This window comes from Lycium barbarum, chromosome 11, assembly GCF_019175385.1.
Source record: "Lycium barbarum isolate Lr01 chromosome 11, ASM1917538v2, whole genome shotgun sequence".
In the NCBI taxonomy this organism is placed as follows: Eukaryota; Viridiplantae; Streptophyta; class Magnoliopsida; order Solanales; family Solanaceae; genus Lycium; species Lycium barbarum.
In genome coordinates, this window is record NC_083347.1 from 20346655 (window position 1) to 20353639 (window position 6985).

Below are 6985 nucleotides of genomic sequence, written 5' to 3' on the forward strand. Positions count from 1 at the left end.
ATCCAATTGGCAGGCTAACCAACTCATCCCAATTATCTTGTTCCCCATTTGCCATCAGCAATGTCACCCTCCACAATGTTTAGACATGCTTACTACCAAGTGTTGTCTACTTGGTTTTAGGCACCTATCCTTTCCAAATGCACTTACACTACTTATACTTACATAAATATTGAAAGTTGAATTTAGATTTTAAAATTAATATAACATCTTGTGATTGGGCAAAAGTGGTACCCTCGCTTTGTACTTCGAAATATATAACACTGTCAATTAATTGATATTTGATAATAGGTTGATTCTTTTGCAATAAGAACTCCGATCAAGGGAAAATAAGGGATTTTGTAGGTTTATTTTAGAAGAAAGCTGTCAAAAGATTCACCCTTCTTTTTTTCTCCCTATTTGACTATTTCACTAATCTAAGGTTGGAAGTTAGAACCATAAGAGACGAATTAATTGTGCCAACAACCACCTTTCCTATTTTGATCTTTTCTGAGGCAGGACAAGTTTTTATTTCTTATTTTAAAAAGACGGTGCAATGTGTGACAAGACTATACGCTGGATATTGATAACATTGTAAATCTAATCTAATGGTAGAGATTTCACTTTCGATCCAAAAATGGACTGTTAGTTACGTAATCTATTAAACACCTGTCGCTCGATGAATGATTTGCTTTGATCCAACTTAACTCATCAAGAAAATAATTAAAGAGATGAGCCATTCAAATTAAAGTGCTTAATTAAATTGGTATTCAAAAGAAAAAAGAGGTATTCACGTGACTTGAGCTTAAACAACTACACATAATCATTAGCTAACTCACTTACTCACAGCTCACAAGTCACGCCTTCATACATGGGAGAGCATAGTATGGCATGGCCAATGGACTACCATGGATTAAAGAAATTAATTGATTAGTATATTTATAATCTACTCTAATATATGATCGTTAGATTTAAATGCTATTTTTAAAAAACTGGTACTCCGTCATACGGCATGAGGCCCAAGAGATGAGGCAATCTTTTGTTTTTTTGCCTTTACTTTAAAGTAAAATTTTCACAAACAGCTACCTTTTAGCTCCGTCTAACAATATATAACTACATGTTATATATTTACAATTCGTAGCTAGATGACTCTATATTTAGCTAGTAGACGGGTATACTAAAATATAGTATAAATATAATAATTCTAATTCAAATTATTATATTAATTTTATATGTTTAAGATGAAACGAAGTAGAAATTTGGTTTTCTATTTAAATGAAGAACTTCTATTTTTTAAATTTTAGTAAATATTTTTTGTTTAACTCATTTTACTTGTCATGTTGTTTTTTACATGTTTTTTAAGGAAACGTCAATTAGAATTATAATTTCACTAATTTACCTTATTAATTATTTGATCTCTATTTAATATTATTTTTTCTTTTATGACATTAATCTCTTTTCACATTTATTAGAGTAAGGAAAAAATGAAAAAGTAATTAAATTCTATCTTATTTTAATATATAAGTAATTTAAGTATGTTGCTGTACAATAATTTCATGTGTTCCCACTAATGGGTTGATACGCATGTGACAATGAATCCATCATTATTGATTTAATTGTTTGATTTTCTAAGCACTTTTTTTAAACATTATTTTTTTTTTTAATATGGGATTCTTTTTTTTTTTAATATTAGTTGTTGTTTAATATATATGGGGTCCATATTTTTTTTCCCAAGAGTTTGGATGTGGTGGGTTCCACTTTTTTTTTTTTAATACTGGTAGGTGTTTAATATGGGGCCATGAAGAAATTCTATTTTTTAATTTTTAGTAAATATTTTTTGTTTAACTCATTTTACTTGTCATGTTGTTTTTACAGGGTTTTTAAGGAAACGTCAATTAGAATTATAATTTCACTAATTTAGCTTATTAATTATTTGATCTCCATTTAATATTATTTTTTCTTTTATGACATTAATCTCTTTTCACATTTATTAGAGTAAGGAAAAAATGAAAAAGTAATTAAATTCTATCTTATTTTAATATATAAGTATTTTAAGTATATTGTTGTACATTAATTTCATTTGCTCCACTAATGGGTTGATACGCATGTGGCAATGAGTCCATCATTATTGATTTAATTGTTTGATTTTCTAAGCATTTATTTTTTAACATTGTTTGTTTTATTAATATGGGATTCACCTTTTTTTTTTTTTTTTTAATATTGCTTGATTCTATTAATATGGGGTCCACTTTTTTTTCCCGTGAGTTTGGATGTGGTGAGTTCCACTTTCTTTCTTCCTTTTTTTATATTGCTTGATGTTATTTAGTATGGGGCTCACCCTTTTTTTTTTTAATGGACAACGGACGATGAAGCATGGGTCTAAACTCATGCTTTATATAGTTTTTTTTTTATTGGATTCACCTTCTTCTTTTTTTAATATTGCTTGATTCTATTAATATGGGGTCCACTTTTTTTTTCTGTGAGTTTGGATGTGGTGAGTTTCACTTCTTTTTTTATTGCTCGGTGTTATTTAGTATGGGGCCCACCCTTTTTTTTTTAATGGACAACGGACGATGAAGCATGGGTCTAAACCCATGCTTTATATAGTTTTTTTTTTATTTTTTATTGCTTGGTGTTGTTTAGTATGGGGCCCACCCTTTTGAACATTATTAGTTTGCACTATTTTTATGCATAATATATATATATATATATATATATATATATGTATATATATATATATGTTCAAAACACGATTGATATAACATTGTAATTTGTGCTCCGTATCTAAAACTTTATTATATTAGTGTTTGTTAAGAATACAAAGTCTGAACTTTTTTTTTTGACATTGTTTATTTTTTTAATATGGGATTAACTTTTTTTTTATATATATATTGCTTGATTTTGTCAATATGGGATATTATGTTCAAAACACGATTAATATAACATTGTAGTTTGTGCTCCATATTTAAAACTTTATTATATTAGTGTTTGCTACGGATACGCATGGTGTTTAATATGGGGCCCACAATTTTTTTTGTAACATTGTTTATTTTTTTAATACGGGATTCACTTTTTTTTTAATATTGTTTGATTTTGTTAATATGGGGTCCACTTTTTTTTCCCGTAAGTTTGGATGTGATGGGTTTCACTTTTTGTGGGGGGGGGGGGGGGGGGGGGCAAAATTTTTATTTTTTTTATAATTTTTTATTTTTTATTTTTGTGGGCCTGTTTAATATTGGGGGGGGGGGGGGAATTTTTATTTATTTATGGAGGGGCCCACGACAGACGACGAAGAGTGAGTAAAACTCACTCTTCTAAATAGTAGAAATACTAGACTGCTTAGCACGGGCCCAACACTTTAGATTATAGTGCATCTATGTGTATGTAGTTATCTTTGAATAGTGATTATATATATATATATATATATATATATATATATATATATATATATATAGTATATGTTATATTTAAAATATGATTAACATAACATTGTAGTTTGTGCTCCGTATCTAAAATTTTATTATATTAATGTTTGCTACGAATACAAAATCGGCAAATTTATTAATATTTTTTAAAAGAGAAGACTTGTTGTAGAAATTGATTTTCTATCTAAACGAAGAAATACTATTTTTTAATTTTTTAGTAAATATTCTCGGTTTAGCTCATTTTACTTGTCATGTTGTCTTTTGTATTAAATTCTATCTAATTTTAAAATATAAATATTTTAAGTTTATTTAGTGAACATAACAACTTGATTTTGTCAATATGGGATACTATGTTCAAAACACGATTAATATAACATTGTAGTTTGTGCTCCGTATTTAAAACTTTATTATATTAGTGTTTGCTACGAATACGCATGGTGTTTAATATGGGGCCCACATTTTTTTTAACATTGTTTGTTTTTTAAATATGGGATTCACTTTTTTTTTTCCAATATTGCTTGATTTTGTTAATATAGGGTCCACATTGTTTTTCCCGTGAGTTTGGATGTGGTGGGTTCCACTTTTTTTTTTTTAATACTGGATGGTGTTTAATATGGGGCCCATAATGTGGGATTCATTTTTTTTTTTTTTTATATATATTGCTTGATTTTGTCAATATGGGATATTATGTTCAAAACACGATTAATATAACATTGTAATTTGTGCTCTGTATTTAAAACTTTATTATATTAGTGTTTGTTACGAATACGCACGGTGTTTAATATGGGGCCCACGATTTCTTTTTTTATATATATTGCTTGATTTTGTTAATATGGGGTTCACTTTTTTTTTCCCGTGAGTTTGGATGTGGTGGGTTCCACTTTTTTTTTAATACTGGATGGTGTTTAATATGGTGCCCACATTTTTTTTAATATTAGTTGTTGTTTAACATATATAGGGCCGACAATTTTTTTTAATGGGCCTGTTTAATATGAGGCCCAATTTTTTTTTATTTTTTTTTTTATATATATACTATGTTCAAAACACGATTGATATAACATTGTAATTTGTGCTCCGTATCTAAAACTTTATTATATTAGTGTTTGCTAAGAATACAAAGTCAACACTTTTTTTTTTCACATTGTTTATTTTTTTAATATGGGATTCATTTTTTTTATATATATATTGCTTGATTTTGTCAATATGGGATACTATGTTCAAAACATGATTAATATAACATTGTAGTTTGTGCTCCGTATTTAAAACTTTATTATATTAGTGTTTGATACGAATAGGCACGGTATTTAATATGGGGCCCACAATTTTTTTTAACATTGTTTGTTTTTTTAATATGTGATTCACTTTTTTTTTTTTTAATATTACCTGATTTTGTTAATATGGGTTCACTTTTTTTTCCCGTGAGTTTGGATGTGGTGGGTTCCACTTTTTTTCTTAATACTGGATGGTGTTTAATATAGGGCCTACATTTTTTTTAATATTAGTTGTTGTTTAATATATATGGGCCCACTATTTTTTTTATATAATTTTGTTTATGGGCCTGTTTAATATGGGGCCAAAAAATAACATTGTTTGTTTTTTTAATATGAGATTCACTTTTTTTTAAATATTACTTGATTTTGTTAATATGGGGTTCACTTTTTTTTTCCCGTGAGTTTGGATGTGGTGGGTTCCAACTTTTTTTTAATACTGGATGGTGTTTAATATGGGGCCTACATTTTTTTTAATATTAGTTGTTGTTTAATATATATGGGGCCCACAATTTTTTTTTCTTACAATTTTTTTTTTTATGGGCCTGTTTAATATGGGGCCCAATTTTTTTTTTTTTTTATATGTACTATGTTCAAAACACGATTGATATAACATTGTAATTTGTGCTCCGTATCTAAAACTTTATTATATTAGTGTTTGCTAAGAATACAAAGTCTGCACCTTTTTTTTTTTTATATGTTGCTTGATTTTGTCAATATGGGATACTATGTTCGTATTTATGTGTACTATGTTCAAAACACGATTGATATAACATTGTAATTTGTGCTCCGTATCTAAAACTTTATTATATTAGTGTTTGCTACGAATACAAAGTCTTCACCCTTTTTTTTTATATGTTGCTTGATTTTGTCAATATGGGATACTATGTTCAAAATACGACTAATATAACATTGTAGTTTATGATCCGTATTTAAAACTTTATTATATTAGTGTTTGTTACGAATACGCATGGTGTTTAATATGGGGCCCACTTTTTTTTTTAAATATTAGTTGTTGTTTAATATATATTGGATCCACAATTTTTTAGTTTATGCTCTGTATTTAAAACTTTATTATATTAGTGTTTGCTACGAATACGCATGGTGTTTAATATGGGGCCCACCTTTTTTAAAAATATTAATTGTTATTTAATATATATGTGATTCACAATTTTATTTATGGCCTGTTTAATATAGGGTCCAAATTTTTTTTTTTTTACAATTTTTTTTATTTTTTATGGCCTGTTTAATATAGGGTCCAAAATTTTTTTTTATAGGGCTCATCAACTACGACGAAGAGAGACGACCAAACTCCCTCTTCTAAGTAGTAGTATTTTAGGATTCCATATTAAATATAAATTCTGGTACACTCGATGGACCAACTCTTACCTTCATGTCTTTATCTCACAAATAAAATCTCTAGATTTTGGAGCCTAACTTATAAAATCATTTCTCTAAGAAACTTTTGCTTTAGACTAATGATAGTGTTTTGACAAAAGTAAGGAACTTGCTTGATGCTTCGGGGAGGTATTCGAAATTTAAGGAAAAACGTTATAATGAAGCGGTTTCTTAAGTACTACACGACATTTATTAAAAAGAGAAAAAAATTGTTTTAGGAAACAATCATTTGAAAATATCTCAGCTCTCAAGTATGATGATATTTTGAGTCTCTTCACATAATTTTCTTATCCCTTTTTACCTTTTTAGTTACATCTAGAAAAAAATCTACTTTTTCATGTTGAAGGAACAATGATCCGTTGTTTCTTGAGAGATAGGAAATCCTTCGAAAATTCAAATTTCTCCACAAATCAGAAAGAGAAGAATTGCAAGCAGCTCCATAATTACGGACCATCATTAGAATTTTGGGATAGACAAGGATATTCCATGTGTTGGATATCCCGTGGGACTAGTTATCCCAATGTGGGATAACTAATTTCATCATTTCAGTACAAATGGTGGAATAAAATAATCCAGGGATTAATTAATACTTATCACCTAATGCGGAATAAAATAATCTCACATTTTATCCCGAAACTATTATTCTTATCTCACAAACCAAACGACCCCTGGGAATTATCTTTTGTCACACTCTTTATACCACCATGTAAAAAGTTGTTTGGTAAAAAAAAGCTAAAGATACCTAGGAATGATTTTCTAGAGAAAATGTATGTTTTGGTGAATCTAAAGATATCTAAAAATATGGAACTTGAAATTTTGTGTACAACATTATAATTCATATTAGTTTCATTCCTAGAACATTTGAAACAATACGAATGAATAAGTTATTCAATTTTAAAAGAATTAAGATGGTTATTT